Raw genomic sequence first — 19,587 nt, 5'->3', positions numbered from 1 at the left:
AGCGACGCTTTTATTTGAATATGTATTAACGTGGTTTGGATACTCGAAAGTATTAATGAGTGATAGGGGAATGCACTTTCTGAACAAAACGATTAGCGTGATGAGAAATGAATTTCAGGTCTACCATCAGAAGAGCGCAACATATCACCCGTAGGAAAATGGGACAGTCGAAGGTTTTAACAAAATTTTGGAGAACGTGTTGACAAACGTATGTAATGAGCAACAAAATGATTGGGATGTGCGCATACCTGCAGTACTATGGGCCTATAGGAAAACCTGTAAGAAGATGATAGGGCAAACACCATTCAGATTGGTCTATGGGGTTGAAGCGATGATGCATATGGAGTACATTATACCTAGTCTGTGCATAACAGATTTGACATACATGGTGGATCACAAGGCCTTGGACAAATGGCTTCCACAACTAATGGAGTTAGAGGAGGACCAATTTTTGATAGGATTCCACCAACAAGTACAGAAGGAATGCGAAAAAGCATGGCATGATCTCCATATCAAGCTTCGTACTTTCAAGAGAAATGATCTTGTGTTGTTATATGATAGCAATTTCACCAAATTTCTGAGTAAATTCCATATGCATTGGTTAGGACTGTATATTGTCAAGAAAATTACAAAGGGTGGCACTGTTCAACTCGTGAAGCTGAATGGTGAACCTTTTTTGGGAAAAGTGAAAGGGATTTGGCTGAAGTTGTATACAGGGGATCTTGCCCTTGAACAATGACTATATGAATGCAGGATAGTCTTAGTGCTACAGGAAGTTGCAAGGGAGTGTGGGACTATAAACTACACTACTCGACGGGGAATACAAGGTAGTAAACAAGCTACGCGAAGATTGACAAGGGTGCAACAAATGAAGCTGCATTCAGGACACTACACCATGGAGGAAGGTGCTGCACATCCCAACCCAAAAATAGTCGTTCGAGTCACTGCAGCTGATTAAACTGAGAAAATCCCGTTGGGAGTAGTGGATAGGTGGAAATTAAGGAAAAATATTTGAAAATCTGCCACCAAAGGCACATTTATGAAAAATTTATGGAGGGAATGACCTTATTTGAATCCAAAAATCACAATAGTACGCCATATTGGTCTGCAAAGAAACACTTTGTTGTCTATGAATTTCTTGCATGCACCAAGAATATTGGGAGGTTTTGTTCAAGCACTCAGGGCTAGCTCATTATTCTGATACATTTTACTGATTTTTTTTGGAGAGGATATCTAAGCCTATGAGTTTTGAGGCCGCGGTGTCTGATGCCCTAGCTCTAGAAGCTATGGACATAGAAGCTACACCAACAGTGCCTACGATGCGAAGATTGCCTAGGCCAAAGCAGTCCACTTCCAAGCCAAAGAAAAATAAGTCAGTCGTAGAGCTAGTGCGCCTATCCCCTAGAAAGAATCCGCAGGAGGTGTGACAAAAGGGAAAAATGGACAAGAAAAATCAACCTTTTATTCCCCTAGATCTAGAATAAGAGGAACTTTGCCAGGGGATTGAGGATTTGCATGCCGATGATGCTGAACCAATCACTATGCTTCCAACATATGTGCCTCCCCAAAGAGGACAAAAGAAGGTGACCAAAGACCCCAATTCTAGCAAATTTTCAATTTCTATGCCACTACTCCCAGTTGACGTTGCATTTGAGGGTGTGCTCTTAGCGCACATACCAACGTTAAAGATGGAAGACTGGGACCTCGCCGACCAGGAGAAATTCCCGCATTTAGGAACAAATCAATATATGTCCCGCATATACTATGAAGACATAGGGGTCACGAAGTTGGAACCGATGAAATAGATCAAAGGAGTTCAGCTGGTGGGACTACTGCACTTGCTATTCGCACCCCATTTTCACCACTCCAACATCAATACGGACTGTGTGTGCCAGTTGCTGGAATCAATGCATGATGGATGTTTATGGTTAGGTGAACCTATCCCCATCATGGATATGTTATCCATTGGATTATCAAGCTACCCTATAAAGGAGTGGATGTTATCCATTGGATTATCAAGCTACCCTATAAAGGAGTGGACCCGACAAAGGAGTTTGTGGGAAAAACCAAGGAAAAACAACTCACAGATCATATGAAGACCAACTTTGGGCTTGTAAAGAAAAAGTGTGGATATTCTATCCGCTCCATAAAATACCAGGCAGTATAATTTGTAGTGTAGATCCTAGTAGGAAATATAATGCAGAAGTGTCATGTGGATGAAGTGCCCACATTGGTCATTTCATTAGCAGCGCAGTGTGTGAACGGGGTCCAGTATAACTGGGCCCAATATCTTTGTAGAGAATTTTTGGCAAACTTTCACGAGGCGCAAGAGGAGAGAAAGTTGCTCCACTATGCTTAGCTCTTATTACTAATTATTTTGGTGGCATGGAGGCTTTCAGAGGACAGTCAGTTCCCTTGTCAGAATGAGACTCACCTAGAGGCAGCAAAGTTCACTTCGATGTGGCAGACAAAAGATGCAAAACGGATTACAAAATCCAAGGTTTTTTGGTATTCATGGAGATGGACATCCAACTGGCTATAAACTAGAGGCCAAGGTTATCTCCCACCTTGTTCGAGTAGTTGAGAGCCTTCACAGAATTTAAGGCAGACTTTCACAATGTATGGATCCACACGAGGAGAAACCCTCAAAAGGTATGGCACAAACTACCTTACTTAGTGGATGAAACAGATGTACAAGAGGTTGTGGGTGGATGGCTAGCAGAGTGGTGCGAGCCTACCCAGTTGGATGTCGGGACAAGCAAAGAAGGAGAAAGCTCCTCCGCACAGACCTATGTTGCGAAAAAGAAGAAAGAAAAAGAGCAGGTAGTTGCGTGGGAGAAGCTTGCCCAACAAAAGAAAGAAGTTCCTGAAAAGGTCGTTGTGGCGACAACGCACGCTGAAAAGGAGTGTGCAGATAAGGCACGTGCATAAAAAGACCAAGCCACAACGTAAATCGAGGCATCAGCTTCCCCGCATACCACAGTGTAGGAGCTATTTGCACAGGGTGACGATGGAGGTGAGAAGGTGCCCACCCCCTTTAAATTCCATAAGCGCACCAAAGCAACAGCGACAGGTCTGTGAAAGAAGCAGAAATCAAATAAATATTCACTATCTTGTACTCATAAAGGGTGATTTAGATGAGATCGGAGATAAGGTTAGAGATACCACATCAGAGCTATGGTCACACCTTGAGCAGCTATATATGCAAACACTAGGGAGTGTCTAGAAGGATCTGCGTGAGCTGTAGATCTAGGCCAGTATGATCTAGGGGAGCTTTGGGCAAGCAAGCCTGACTCAAGCAAGCGTGAGTGTCCCAGAAGTGGAACAGTCAATGGACCTAAGGATAATTGATTTTCCAGAAGGATCCTTGTAAAGATAAGAAGGAAGACCACTGCACGCTAGAAAAGATCAAGGATATTTGAATCAATGTGGCCGCGTTGTCGCTCCAGGCCCTCCATGCATTGCATCAAGGGGTCTCAGATGAGTTGCGGATTAGGGAACAGTGCACCCTAGCAGTCCTCAGTGAATGTAAAGTCAACAATGAACAGATGTACAAGGAGAAGACACAGGTTCTAAAGGAGAAAGAGTAAATTGCAATCACTACGCGCAAATCTAGAATCAACAATTGAACAAGCCTGCAAAATAGTTCCAGAATTGTTGCAAAACAATTCCAGAATTGCATATCCTAGACGATGCACAAGTCGAGATGAAAGTTAGGAAATTAGCAGCTGCGGTGCGCGATGCCAAAGATGAGACTGGGCGAGCCACTTTTGAGTTCCATATGAAGATATTCAAACTCCAGCTCAAGCTTCAACCAACCACACTGCCAAAAGTTCGGGAACAAAGAGGTGAAACTATAAAAGAATCAATGGGTCAACTAGATGTCACAATTCACAATTGTGATTGGCTATTCATTTGGGTAATGGGCCTATGGGATACATTGCAAGAGGACCCTAAGCTGCAATCGTTGAACACAGAGATTAGCAAAGCACAACAACAACATGATGAAATCATTATGACTGCACGGACGTGGGAACCAATCCAGTGCTTCACACGTTTGTGGGAAGGCAAGGCGATTCAGATGCAAATCCAGGAGTTACAGAAAAATCAGTCCCTAATAAGAGACCAGATTTAGCCTTAGATAGAGGAAGCCAGCTAAATTTCACATAATATTCATGAGAATTAGAAGGCCATGCAACAGACCCAACGGACTACGCAACTTGCAGTGGAGGGGCCAATCATAGAGAAATTGGTCCAGTAGGTACATCAAGCAGCAGAACAAAGTACCATGAAGATTCAAGCATTGACCAAGGCAGTAAGAGAACTACGCCATAAAGTGGAACAACCAGCTGAGTGACACAAGGGCAAGTCACGATCTTGTGTTGGGGGGATATTAGGATGGGGTCCCCAAGGGTAGAATTGAATTAATTTAGTAATTTTTTGTAAATAATTTAGTAAATAATGTAAAGTCTTCGCAAAATACGGATGCAGAGCGCGTAGCTATTCAAGAGTCACAAGGGCCTTAGCCCCTTGTTTGGGTAAGTGATAGGTGGTTTTGAAGACTCACCCATGAGCTAGGGGCCATGGTATTGTATTAGAAAGAATATTAATAGATGAGTGTTAGCGAATGATAATAGGAGAAGATAAGTAGGAATGAATGATGTGGTAAGGGTTTGATAGATAAGAAGGTCTGTTCTTGTCAGTACGTGAAGGAAAGGCTCCACAGCTAGGTGCGCGGAGGCCTGGAAGAGTCCATAGCTGAGTATGTGGTCCCTTGCAGCTGAGTGCGTAGGGTAGTTGAAGTCTGTACTGGAAATATTCTGATTAATAGAGATTGATTTTGGGTTTGGAAATACTTGCATCTATTTGTTTAATTGTTATGTCACTTTCACTGTTGTTTCTGTAATTCAATGTGTTTTTTCCATGCGAATTGGGTTAATTAAACATTTTTATGCTTAATAAAATGATTGAATGATATTCACGAAGTTCTAAATCTATTTTGGGTTAGTTTCAGATAAGGAAGATAGGTATGAGAGATGGTGGATCTAGATCTCAAAAGCCCTAGAAGAGCCATTTAGTTGCGCGAAAGTAGTAGACATATCTTGTTAGGACCTTATTAACGCAATTGGCTGATCCCATGAAGAATTGAAGGTACCTTGGGTAGAATTAGGAGTTCTAACTCTATCAGAAGGTTAGATCTGCGTGGAAGCAAATATAAGGCACTGAAATACATCACACTAGTCTCTGGATGCAGAAACTTGGTTCTTGCATCCCCCAATACTACTTCAGGTGAGACTGCAGCTTGCGCTACGCAGGCTGCTGCTAAAAGGGTCAACAATGTAGCATTTTGTTGGTTGGTGCAACTAACTTCGAACCTGGGTCAGGACCCCTTAAACCAATAGTATGATTTGTATTGGGGTGGTAGAAACGCCACCTATTTGGGGGGTTTATACGAGGTGGAAGCCGCCTACAGGGGTGTTCGAGGGAAACACCCCTGAAGAAAATAATTTGGGAATTTTTTCCTTTGTTTTTGGTCATTTTCGTCACACGGTTTTTCTAAAAGCAATTTAGCGGCACATGGTGGTTTTTTAGTTTCGGTCAAGGAACTCAAGTTGTATTCTAATTTGGGGTAAATGGATTGGTATATCATGGATGTCATGAGATATATATTTTGTATTGTAATATTATACACACACACACACACACACACACACACACACACACACACACACACACATATATATATATATATTGAAAAGTATTGTTCGTATTCCTAGTTTTAAGTTTCCAGAATAAATCACTATATTTATGTGTGTGCTTCCCATTGCATCCTTTTTGTTTTATTAATAAGTTGTCTGCAACAATTAATTGTATAGGATTAAAACCTATAAAGGCAATGTATCAAAGATATTTATATTGAAAAAGCATATTTATATATATTCAATGCAAAATATTTTCAATGGGATTAACGGAATACAATATTATATGTTACCTTGATCTCTATTATGTTATGGGAACTTTATTTATCTTAATTTGTTAAATTGTGCATATATAGAAACAAGCAATATTTCTTAAATATACTCATGGAGTTGTGTTATGTGCATTGTATATCTCCATGATTTTCGTAAGCTTGGGGTTTTTTCACTGAATTGTTCATTGTCTCATGTTTATTTAGCTTGGTTATTTCTTGGATTCAATCAAAACATTATTTTGATTTTGATGTGTCTATGGATATTTTTCAATAATAACTAACACTACCTGCCCATGGATAAATATTCCAACAAAATATACAAGTGCATTGACAACTGTACTTAGTGTCATTATAATTACTAAACTCATGGATTTATATGGCACATGGTTTTGAATTAAAGAGAGGGATGATATTAGAAAAAGGAAAGAAAATGGAATTCATACATATGTATATATTTGTCTTTCTCATTTAGAATTTGAGAGGAAAAATATTAAAATAGATAATATTGATACAACTTGAGGGGCCTAATGGTTAAGAATATGTGCTTTCTCATAAGAGGTCATGAATTCAAATCTATTGGGGGGTAGGGTATATACACCATTTTAGACTTTAACAGCCAAATCTCTATGTGGATGATGGTACTTGTCCCATAAATAGGGGGCTCTCATATACCAATTTTGTGTCTATCTTAAGTGTTGCCTTAAATTAAATTATTATTATTGTTATTATTATAGAAAAAAGGCATTTTAATATTCAATATGTTATACCTAAAATATATAAGAATATTTAACATACACTAAGAATCATAATTTGCATGATATTGAATAATGCATCTATAGATACAATTGTAGATCCATTTTATCCTCGAGTCTATTAATCACCAAGAGTGATAAATTAGAAGGTGAAATATAAATCTCTCAATGTTTCATAGTGCCTAAAACTTGATTTATTAGAATAAATGTTCACATGTCCCATCCATATCAATATGTTATTTAATTTATTTTAAAATTTTATATTGGGTCAACTTATACCATGTGTCTCACATCTCCCCCGTTTTGGTGGTAGAAAGCACTTGTAATAATTTACCTTCAATCTCCCTCATGCTAGGTATAGAATTAATATGGTCATTATATATGTCTAATATATTTAAGATTGCTTCACTGAATTTGGAAAATTTTCGAAATCATTCTTACCTAAGTTTGAATAGATTAAAAGAGATATTCCTTTTAGGTTGAGAGATACTATGATAATCGGTATGGTAATTTTATTGTTAAATGAACATTGAGGGTTGGTTAAAATTAATTAATTATAATATAGGATTAAGAAAGGTTGTCCCATGTCCCCTACCCAATTTTGCATTTACATTGACAAATTAAAGGTATATTTGGAAAAATTTGATTGTGTTGGCAGTACTTTAGTTGAAATAGTCACCATCCTTATTATTTGTGCTAATGATATTTTTCTTATGGTGATATTTCCATCACTGCAACATCTTTAGAGAATTATGAAGAAAAGTTAAGAAAATCTAAAAGTGCTCTAAAGTTGTAGAACTAAAAATAATACACCATATCCTATCCTCATAGAAGCTAGTATTTCCCCATCGAGAGTATGACTGTGACTAAGTAGCTAGTGTAGAAATATAAGATGACTAACATGAAATACAAGAGGCTTTCTAAGATTACTTCAAAATCTAGTAAAAGTCACTTGTAGCTTAAGATAGGTTGGCATAAAGATTATTATTCTTGGTTAAGCCATCGGAGAATAGAAAAGAAGGTCACTTTGTAGAATATTGACACCACTACCAATACTATCATCTCTAACTTTATGAAGAATTTGTAGTGTGGTAACAAAATAGAGGATAAGAAAAAGATAAGATATTATAAAGAGGTCTATTAAGATTCCTCTTAGGATCATTAAAGTCAACATACATTATATTAAGATATTAGAATGTAAAGGTAAATTTGAATTTAAATGGTAAATAGATAAGGAAATCTAATGAATTATTAATTGGAGCGGGTACAACCACTACAACTATTTACCTTATGTTTAAATATTTATGAAGAAGGAATAAATACTTAGTTGTTTATCCTTCACCACATATATCTATATTATTGAGTATATGTGTTTATGATGTGCTTGATACAAGGTATCATCTTGCTTGAATGCTTGTAATCTACAAGCTTATAATAGTGATGTTGTTTCCCAATTCATTTAGTCTGGCTGACAACATCAGTGAGTGGAGGTGATTCAAACATGGAAGATGTGTTGAGATTGAAGACCTGTGACGAGAAAGATAAAATTATTTTATGGAAAAATGTATTGATGCTACACTATAAGTATTATAGGAAAATGTATGGAAGATTGCTCGAAGATCATGATGATAATCCATGTGTTGTGCTCTCATTGATCATTTTCTTGGACGAAGACAAGTATGCTTATATTGAAAGTGTTCAAAGAAAAGTTGTTATGTGAAAAATTATGAAGAAGTGTTTTGAAGAATTACCATATATTACTCACATGAATGCTAAAAATAAAACATTGTTATGTGAATCAATATGATTCTTGAGAATGATTTCTCGTGAAAATTTGCAAAGAAAATTTTGGCAGTGAAAATAGAAATATTATCTTGTGAATTAACTACTACATTTACTACATTTTCTATTTTCATGTGAAACTAAAGGATTTTTTTTTTTAATTTAGACATGTTGGCTGATAACAAGACATGTTGGTCAAGTCGGATGTAATTATTGATTGATGGCAGTCTTCCAAAGGTTGTGGTGTCTTCAACCGACTTCCTTTTTAATGGTTGACTTGATGAATGGATCTATGTTGACCTACTTTAGGGGCTTTAGAGTGAACCCTCGTAAAGAAGTTTCCATCAAAGCAAAGGTCCAAAAATTATTAGACATTGTTTTTATCTATCCAGAATTATTGATGTAGTGGGTTTCTAATCTTGTTCTGGTCACTAAGGAATGGATGATTAAGGTTTGTGTTGATTATAGGGACCTTAATTTGGTATGTCCAATGGATAATATACAGACCCCTTTCATCAATAAAATTATCGATGCTTACACTAGAAGCATTATGTTATCCTTTATGGGTGGATTTTCTAGATATAATCAAATAAAAATCAAACTGGAATATCAAAATAAGACTATTTTTATCTGTCCATGGGGAACATTTTCACATCATAGTTTTCCTTTTGGTCTTAAAAATGTTGGTGTTACTTTCTAGTGGGTCATTTCCTATGCTTTTGATGACATCAAACAAATAACCAAGGTCTATTTGGACAACCTTACTACTCAGACCCTCCAACCTGAGGATCATCCTAAGCATATTAAGGAAGCCTTTCTTTGTTGCAGATATTATCAGACTCATTTGAACCTGCACAAGTGTGTCTTTTGCATGTTTTCTGGGAGGTTACTAGACTTTGTCGTATCCAAGGAGTGGATCAGAGTTAACCCTTCAAAAGTTAAGTCTATCATCGATTTTCCTCCTTTTCGTACTCTTTGTCATCTTCATTGGTTGCTAGGGAAGGCTAAATTATTCCATTCCCTAGAGGGGAAGGTTGTTGATCCAATTCATCAAGAAGTCCTTACCTTGTAGTCTATTATTGCCCAATTTTTAGACATAACATGAAGGATTAAAAATATTGTATGGATATTTAAAGGAAGATCATGACTCCTTATTGATACAGTTGACTAAAAACAATGTGATTATTTAAACTGATGGGACCATAAACATAACCTTGAGTTGGAACTTAGTCACTCATAGAATGCTGAGAAAGATACTAATGATGTTAAGCATTTAGACTCATCTACTAATGATATTGGTTGTATTCCATTTGATTATAAGCCCATTGGAGTTGATTTTTTTGTTTCATCACATGGCTTATCATCCACTCATCATGCCATCTCTCCCATCTTTGAAAAACACACTACAAGTATTGGGACCCAATTGTTAAGCAACATGGGCTATATTCGAGGTGGACTTGGGAAGAATGGACAAGGCATTGCTAATCCTATTTCCTTTGAGATACATACATCTAGAGTAGTGCTTCTCCTACCTAACTACCTACATCTAGTCATGCTGAATCCTAGAAAGTTTTATTTGTTGTGGAAGGATTTCAAACTTGGTTTTTGGAAGAGTTTACCTGTACTAACTATGTTGAGTAGACTAATGAGATTATTCACTATGTCATTACAAAATTCTTTAGATTCTTTAGAAGCATTATTCTAATCATGTTAATAAATTAGAACCTAAGCCTCCATATCATCATCCTCATAAGAATCATAGGATTCAAAATCCTTAGAAACAGGGTAGCTATTCTTTCATATATTTGTAGTGAATACATGAAAGGAAGACCCAAGGACCACTTCCAACTATTAGGGTAGAATATGGTTGGAGTGGTGAAAGGTCATTGAGTGAATTTTATAGATGCTTATGAACTTCATATCGTTGTGTGTCATCCACTGTCATTGGGATATATAATTTTACATATTCTTGTGTTTGATCAAAATTGATGGTAAAATTATTAAGACTTCTTCCATGGTATTGCTTTTTGTTGGTGACAGTGTTTACATTTTTTTTTTAATGCTCCCTCCCACCCCCTTGAAGTTCCCAAGCCTAATGGGAGGTGTTATTTTCAACTAACCCAACCTCCGTGGTCTCCTTATGAAGACGGGGTTACAAATTTCCTTCCCTCCCAAAGTGTGTGAAACTCAATTTAGATAACACCTACATGTTTGGTTCATCGAGAGATTTTCAGCGATGTAAAATTTTCCTCAATATAACCTCTGGATTGAAATTTATGACCATTTGAAGTCTGGGACCCTTGTCTCTTGCCATATTAGCAAGGATCTGCCATGTGACACCTCCACCTCAAATGAGGTCCGTCGTGGCACTCACCACATCATAGCACCATAGTGCCACTGCACCCACACCATTTCTTCATAAGGGTATCTCATTCAAACCTCTACAATGCACCACACATTTTCATGTTAAGTGATGGGGATGATCTTCATCATGTCGCTTTGTCTACTTGGCGCCTCACAATAGAAGGGCACTACAAAATACCTCCATGGTCCTGAGCTCCATGGTAACATGGGTCCCATCCACTTGTGCTACCATGTTAGCACCATGTAGTACCCCATTCCAAGTGGAATCACAAATAATTTCCATTTGTCACATAGTGCCACGTCAACATAGGCTTCCATGTCGTTTACTTCTACTGCATATTGTTGGCATCATGTTGGAATTAGGTTGACATCATCCTACCATGTGGAATCCTCTAGCGTGCCATGTTTCATCCAAAAACTGACTACTTGGCTACCCAAAAGACCATATCTACTTTCCATGCGTGACGCTAAAATTGTGCCATGTCAGCAACCTTTCCACCTCTCAAGTGACACATCATTTGTGTCCCACATGGCATCCACCACTTCAAATTAAGTCACGAGTCCCACCAAATCCCTAGTCTCTATGTGAATCAATGTTTTCCCATTTAACCACAAGGAAATTTTGTCCCACTAATCCAGGTGGCTCCAGACACATGCAGAAGTGCAAGAGGGCCCAGAAATGGTCAAAATTCAAAATGTTCAAATCTAAACAAACTCAACATCAGATCGAAGTGCTCGTCGCCTTGATTCAAACGATGTGAATGACACTCGAATCCGAGCTCATATGGAGGAGATAGGTCCAGTCAAATTTTAGGGTTGACTTGGCCAAGTGGCAGGGTTAATGGACCTACAAATTTCACCAGCAGCGGTCACCGGAATCCGGCCATTGGGCAGGTGAAATTGTGGCCTACTTTGTTTTCCTAATGACCCTTATTTTCCAGTGATTTTAAAATGTTCATTTTATTTTAAAAATAACAAAAGAAAAAAATTAAAGAGGTGGCGGGTCACCACTCCCACCACCCCACCACACCATATATTCAATATATACCAAAATCGGTGGGAATCGAACCCACCGCCGGTGGGTCCACCGGCCCCGCCCATGCGGCAGTTCCATAAAGGACAACCAACATATATTCACAACCACATTTAAACACAAACAAATTGTCAAATACACGCTAAAAATATATATGCACCAATTTTTGTAGGGGCGGGATTTGATCCCTCGACCTCCCACCTAGTTGCCTCCGCCATTTACTGTTGGATAAATGGTCCACTTTGTTGAATCCACCACCTTTATAATATAAAAAACCTGCTCCATTACTCAGCGATGGAGGAGGACTCGCGGAGCAGAGATCACGCCAGCATTTTGGGAATTAAGAGGCGGAACAACGAAGTTACGGAACCATGACACAGTTCCAGGAGGCAGATTGATGACACATTTTTCGACAGAGAATCGTTTGCAGAAAATATTCCTTGATCCCCGAAAGATTCCATGAGGTAAATTTTCATTTTGTCAGAATGATATGAAGTTTAGAGTCATTTTTACTGGAATTTCACAGGGAATGCGATGGTGAAATCAGAATTGCCATATGAGCAGTATATCTGTAGAGTCCCAGTAGAGTAGAGTCTTTGAAGAATCTTAATGGAATTTTCTAGATTCCTTGGAGGCTGAAATTCGCCAAAGCCAGAATGCAACCAACTTTACACTCAAAAGTCTCAGAATATTGCAAGGATCATGATGGTATGATCATATTTGTGGTCTTAGTTACAGATCTCTAGTTATTCCAGAGAACAAAATCTTTGGAGAATCATGGGGAATCTAAATGATTCCTAAAGGCACATATTTTGGTAGTGTCAGAATTTGACAAATGGATAATCGATTATACACCTCTTGACATCAAAAATTTAGTGGTGTAGTCAGTTTTTGCATCTAAGCCTTCCATTTTTCTACCAACTTCAGAGGTGAAGGTACATGAATCCATCATGTTATGTTTCCTTCATAATTTCTGATATCATGTATCATGTTTGAGATCCTTGTTTGATGTTATGTTGCAGGATCATTGTTTCCACATTAAGTGAGATGTATTTAGCTTGTGTTTCTATATATTTTTGTTGAGATCCCTGTGTAACTATGTTGAAGGGATACTCATTGCCACATTGTGTGAGATCATGTTAATTTGTCATGCTAAGAGGAAGCCTTCTTGAGTGAGAATTCCTATAAGCAGAATGTTTCATGGAGAGACAAGCCACTGTTGTTTGAGGGTGTATGTCCTTGCTATGAAAAAGATTCTTCCATGTACATCATCATCATTTACAATAGTATATGAAGGGGTCTCCACCATCTTGACATTGGGCACGGAAACGTAGTCCACACTGGATGAACTTCGTTATCAAATGTCTTGTGTTTTAACTTGTTGATCATTGTCATGTTTCCTCTTGTTTAAGCATGCACATATTTTATTCTATGCTCTTTTAAATGAAATTATAACAACATCACAGAATTAAAATATCTTGGATGATTCTGGTAGCTAAAGGAACCTGCATCAAGTTTGGTATCAGAGCGGTCTTCTCATTGATGTGAATTGCGAGTGTGGATAATTGAACGTGTGAAAATTAAGGATGGCAAAGAAATGTATGAGGCCTTCCTAAGGATGTCCAAAATGGTGGACATAATGTATGAATCTTATGAGGAATGGGAGAAAGAAAGAGCAGAGAATAATGCTCCATCCACACCTTCCAGTGAACATTCATCGCCTTCATCATCTTCTCATCATTCGAATGAGGAGATCAACCAGAGCCTTCAAGTAGATAACGTTGAATTGAAGATGCTTCTATGAGAAGAGAAAGAGGAGAAGTAACAATTTCCTCTTCAGTTGCAAGCCATGAAAGAGGCCCTAGAATAGTTGAAGCGCAACGACTAGAGTCTTGAAGCAGAGCATGCTAAATTAAGGAGGCTTCTACAAGAAGAGAAAGAGGATAAGTAGAGACTGTAGATTTAGCGACAAGCCAGGGGAAGTACCTTGGAGGAGTTGAGGTGCGACAAAGGCTTAGAAAAGCCCTCATCACCTGTTTCGAAATTGACATCTGAGGTAAACAGTTGTGATCATTCTTCACTTTCATCTTCACCTGATATTATTTATGTTGTAAATGTGGAAGTGTCGATGATAGGAACTGGCATGAGGCTCCTTACCAAGACAGGGTACAAAGGAAGATGACTTGGTGTTAATGGCCAAGGCATGATTAAGCCATTGGAGGTTGTTTAGAGACCTCGATTCGCAGGCTTGATACATCGAAGGAGAATGCTCAAAAGTGTCAGATGCTTCCAAGACATTGTTGAAACCATCTAGGAAAGAGAATGATGGGAACACATCACCATCATCCCATGACAATGCCCATTGCAGGGAAAGAGCCGAGTCAAGCTCTCATCGCCATAATTACACTAGAGACAGCCAGGAAAGGTATAAACAGTCTCAGTATTCTCGTGTTCATTTTGATTACAATCATGTTGTGTATGATGAACGTAGGTCATGGCATCGAAAAACATGTAGTTTTTGTAGTTTACATAACCAAGTGTTATCTGAGTGTTGGAAGAGAATGGCAACACGAAAGAGGATGAGGCATGAAAGGCCTTCTCCACAGCAAGGAAAGAAGCATGTTAAGTAGTTCTAGAGGAGGAAGACTCAATGTAGTTATTGTGACAGAAGTGGTCATCAAAGAGCCACACATTGGAGGCTCCATCCAGAGTAGCGCCCTAAGGACAAAGCACATGTGTAGAATTCAGTTGAAGAAGTTGTTCGACAAGCAAAGTCACCATAAGAAGATAACACATTCACTTTGATAAGTGAGCAATGGTTTTTCTAGATGTGTTAAATTGTTTGGGCCTTTTTTTGTAAATCATTTGTTGCAGTTTACATTGTAAAAGTGATGATGTGTTTTCCATCACTTGTTAAAGCAATAATGATATTTTGGCCTTGTTTTCATAGCTAGGGTACTATTTCCATTTGGATGTAAACTTGACCACAAAGTATGTTTTATAAACTCGTGGAAAGCATGGGATGCTTGGGTCATTAGTTGGTCATGTAAATTAAGCATGTAATTTGCAAAAGGTTATACTACAGGTTTGCAAAGGATGCAGGTGTTGACTCACTACTTATGGCTTCGAAGGACAAAGGTGAAGGAGAAGGAAGGGTGACCTATCAGGACACTTGTGGTGCAAACAGGGTACACAACAATTGTAGATTATTTTCATGTTTTTGGAGGACCAAAAGCTCCTCACTGGGGAGGATTGATCCAGGTGGCTCTAGAAACATGCAGAAGTCCAAGAGGGCTCAGAAATGGTCAAAATTCAAAATGTTCAAATTTCAACAAACTCAACATCAGATCAAAGTGCTCATCGTCCTGATTCAAATGGTGTGAATGACACTCGAATCCGAGCTCATATGGAGGAGATATGGCCAGTCAAAGTTCAGGGTTGACTTGTCCAAGTGGCAGGGTTAATGGACCTACAAATTTCACTGGTAGCGGTCACCAAAATTTGGCCACGGGAGGGAGAAATTGTGGCCTACTTAGTTTTCCCAATTACCCTTATTTTCCAACAATTTTAAAATGTTCGTTTTAGTTTAAAAATAACGAAAAAATAATTAAAGAGGTGGCGGGTCACCACCCTTGCCACCCCACCACACCATATATTCAATATATAATGAAACCGGTGGGAGTCAAACCCACCGCCGGCCCCGCCCACGTGATGGTTCCACAAACGACAACCAGCATATATTCACGACCACTTTCATTTAAACACAAACAAACTGTCAAATATGCGCCAAACATACATGTGCACCAATTTTTTTAGGGGTGGGATTTGATCCCTCGACCTCCCACCTAGTCGCCTCTACCATTAACCATTGGACCAACAATCCAATTTTTTAAATCAGCCACATTTATAATATAAAAACCCTACTCCGTTACTCAGCGATAAAGGAGGAATCACAGAGCAGAGAGCATGCCAGCATTTTGGGAATTTAGAGGCAGAAACGTGAGCCCAAGAGGGAGCGAACAAGCAAAACCGTGAAGTTATGGAACCATGACACAGTTCCAGGAGGTAGATTGATGGCAAGTTTTTCAAGACAAAGAATCTTTTGCAGAGAATATTCCTTGATGCCTGAAAGGTTCCATGATGAGGTAAATTTTCATTTTGTCATAATGATATGAAGTTTACAGTCATTTAACTGGAATTTCACAGGGAACGCGATGGTGAAATTGAAATTGCCATCTGAGCAGAAGATTTGTATATTCCCAACAGAGTAGAATATTTGAAGAGTCTTGAGGGAATCTTCAAGATTCCTTGGAGGCTGAATTTCTCCAGAGTCAGGATGCAGCCAACTTTATACTCAAAAGTATCAAAATCTTACAAAGATCACAATGGCATGATCATATTTGTGATCTGAGTTGCAGATCTACGATTAGCCCAAAGAACGAAATATTTGGAGAATCACGGGCAATCTAAAAGATTCCTAAAGACCCAGATTTTGGCGGTGTCGGAATTTGACAAATGGATGGTCGATTTTACACCTCTCGATGACAGAAATTCAGTGGTGTAGTCAATTTTTGCAGTTGAGCCTTCCTTTTTTCACCCAACTTCAGAGGTGAAGGTACATGAATCCGTCATGTTATGTTTCCTTCATAATTTCTGAGATCATGTATCATGTTTTAGACCCCCTTTTGATGTTATGTTGCGGGATCATTATTTCCACCTCATGTGAGATGTATTTAGCTTGTATTTCTATGTAATTTTTTTGAGATCCCTATGTAACTATGTTGAAGGGATACTCATTGCCACATTGTATGAGATCACGTTAAGTTATCATACTGAGAGGAAGCCTTCTTGAGTGAGAATCCCTGTAAGCAGAATGTCTCATGGAGAGACAAACCATTCTTGTTTGAGGGTGTATGTCCTTGCTATGACAAAGAGTCTTCCATGTACATCATCATCATTTACAACAGTATATGAAGGGGCCTCCACCATCTTGACACTAGGCATGGAGACCTAGTCCACACAAACTTTGTTATCAAATGTCTCGTGTTTTGACTTGTTGATCGTTGTCATGTTTCCTCTTGTTTAAGCATACACATATATTCTTCTATGCTCTTTTAAATTCAATTATAATAACATCACAGAATTAAAATATCTTAGATTATTCCAGCAATTGAAGGAACCCGAATCACCCACCCTCCATCAATAGTGCCCACACACCCACCTGGGGGTTAAACCAACATCTTTCTCCCATGGAACAACAGAAAATCCTTGAAACACGTGACTATAACTTTCATGTCATGCACTCTCATTAACTCCACACCTCCTGTTAGCCCATGGCTTTGTTAATGACATCAATAATTTATATCCCACAAAGGCACATCTTTGTTTCTTGGGACATAAATATATCCATCTCCTAACAAACATTGATCATCCTCCTTAGGCTTTGACTCTATTGTGAGTCTTTCACGGCTCAATCATCCCAAGGATAAGCATGTTTATCAATGTTAATCAGGCCTAGAAGTCTTAAGGGCTCCAATGGATTAGAAAGTCATTCTTGGTGACGAGAAATGTTAAAATAAGGAATTTCTAAGATAGGGGGTGAATCAATAATAGTGAGGTTCTTTAAAACTTTTAAGAATACGTCTTTAACTCTTTCCTTTATTGAAATTTACTTGTGAAAGAATTCATACACATTAAAGATGAACAACAAGACAAGGCATTCACATGTACATACAATTCATCACAAGAGCATCATACACATATTGACACAAGTAATTTTACGTGAAAACCAAAAGGGAAAAAACCACCAATCTATTTGTTTCTATGATGTGAGTTAAGAACCTACTTAATTACATTAACTTTTTTGTGAGAACCCACTCACAGGAGGCACCGACCCCCTTAAGATAACAAGGCCCTACTTACCAAGAGGCACCAACCTCTTTTGAATGCAATCCAACACCTGCTTTAGCCACTGTTTTACCTTTCATAAAATTTTCAAACTTAAAACAAGGGAAAATACATATATAGAAAAATACAAATATGATCTACTGTAGTTCTCCTCTAAACTGTGATCCTTGCTTCTCCTTCACTGCTAATCACATCCCTTAGCTACACTCTGTCTCAGCTTAAACATGTGTGCCATTCACACAACTTTCACATACTCCACTTCACACCCTTAAGCTCACAAATAATATTATATTCCCCCAATTTTCTCTTCTATGATCATTTGTATTTTTCCCCTGTCACAAAGTGAACGATGCAGTCCCTGTCATTCATATTTTTCTATTTACACTACCTAAGTATACTTTTGAACTTAGAACTCTTTCCTATTGTTGCGTCTGATACATAGGCATTACAACCTCATTAACCACTGAGAATGGGATCCGTTATCTCACCCATTGTTGTTGCATTAAACATGAGGATGGGCACCTGAGTGTTCCCATGCTGAGACATAAATCCTCAGACAACCTGCACACTCCAACAAGGATTTTTTTCTTTCTATGAATAAATTGCTTTCCCCTGAAGGTCTAATATTCATTTAATTTAATGAGGCCCAAGTATATTACTTCTACTTGAGATAGGCCCAACACTGTTCTCTGAAAATCATGGTCCTCATTGCCCTTAAATCAATAATATTTACAATCACTATGTATTCCAGTGACCAAATCTCCTAAACTCATTTACTCTTAGCTACTCACTCATTCATCCTTTATACACCTTGTCCTGCAATATCGGAGCCCCTCATTTCATAAATTTGTTAATGTGATATTACGAAATTGTGAAATTATTATATTGGCCTTTTGCCCCTTTTTCTTTGCCCCCTATTTGTTTTCACCATAGGAGCGAGTGTTGTGACCGACGGTATAGCACTTAGGTGCTAACCCCTTCAAGATCTTGTCGAGGGCATATATCGTTATGTTATCGCTCTACACCCTTGGTTTTTTTAGCTCCATGACCAACTGTCAACAATCATTGAAATCCCCTGGTATCAGAACTCTCTTAAAATTCAATTATAGAGGAGTTAGGAAATCCTGACCTCTGATATTCCAACCTCTGAGATGACACCATTCTCTTATCATCAACCACATGTGGCATCTCCATAGTTGTGACATGTGTCACCGGGATTTTCCTTATTAGGCCACAAAATAATGTTTAATATGACTGCCACATGTCCTACGTACATCCATGTCATGTTGATGTCATATGCCACCATCAACTCCTGAGCGCTAATCAACTATTGCCATGTGTCCTGTTAAAGGATAGAGAAAGGATCCCTGATTCTTGGTTTTGCAAATTAATTCCTTTGAAATCCCTACTCCACACAACCCTCAATGACGACCAAATGCCAACAACATCAAAATATCTCTCTATAAGAACTTATTCAAGTGAAATTACGGAATTTTTGACCTCTGATATTCTGACCTCCCAAAGCTCCGACATTCCAAGAATTGGATCCCTAGTATCAGATCAGAAATTTCTCAAAAATAAATTATAGTAAGGTTATGAAATCTCTGACCTCTAATATTCTGACCTCCTGAAGCTCTGAAGTTTCTAGAATCGACTCCCTAGTATTGGAGCAAAACTTTCTCAAAATGAAATTATAGTGAGGTTATGAAATCTCTAACCTCCGATATACTGACCTCTCGAAGCTCCTCAGACTCTGACACTCTAAAGTTCCGAAGTTC

Source organism: Pinus tabuliformis, chromosome 2_2 (genome assembly GCF_031772625.1).
Source record: "Pinus tabuliformis cultivar Carrire ecotype Pingquan chromosome 2_2, CPIR1, whole genome shotgun sequence".
NCBI classification, from domain to species: Eukaryota; Viridiplantae; Streptophyta; class Pinopsida; order Pinales; family Pinaceae; genus Pinus; species Pinus tabuliformis.
The sequence above is the reverse complement of the archived record's forward strand: the minus strand, read 5'-3'. Positions refer to the sequence as shown.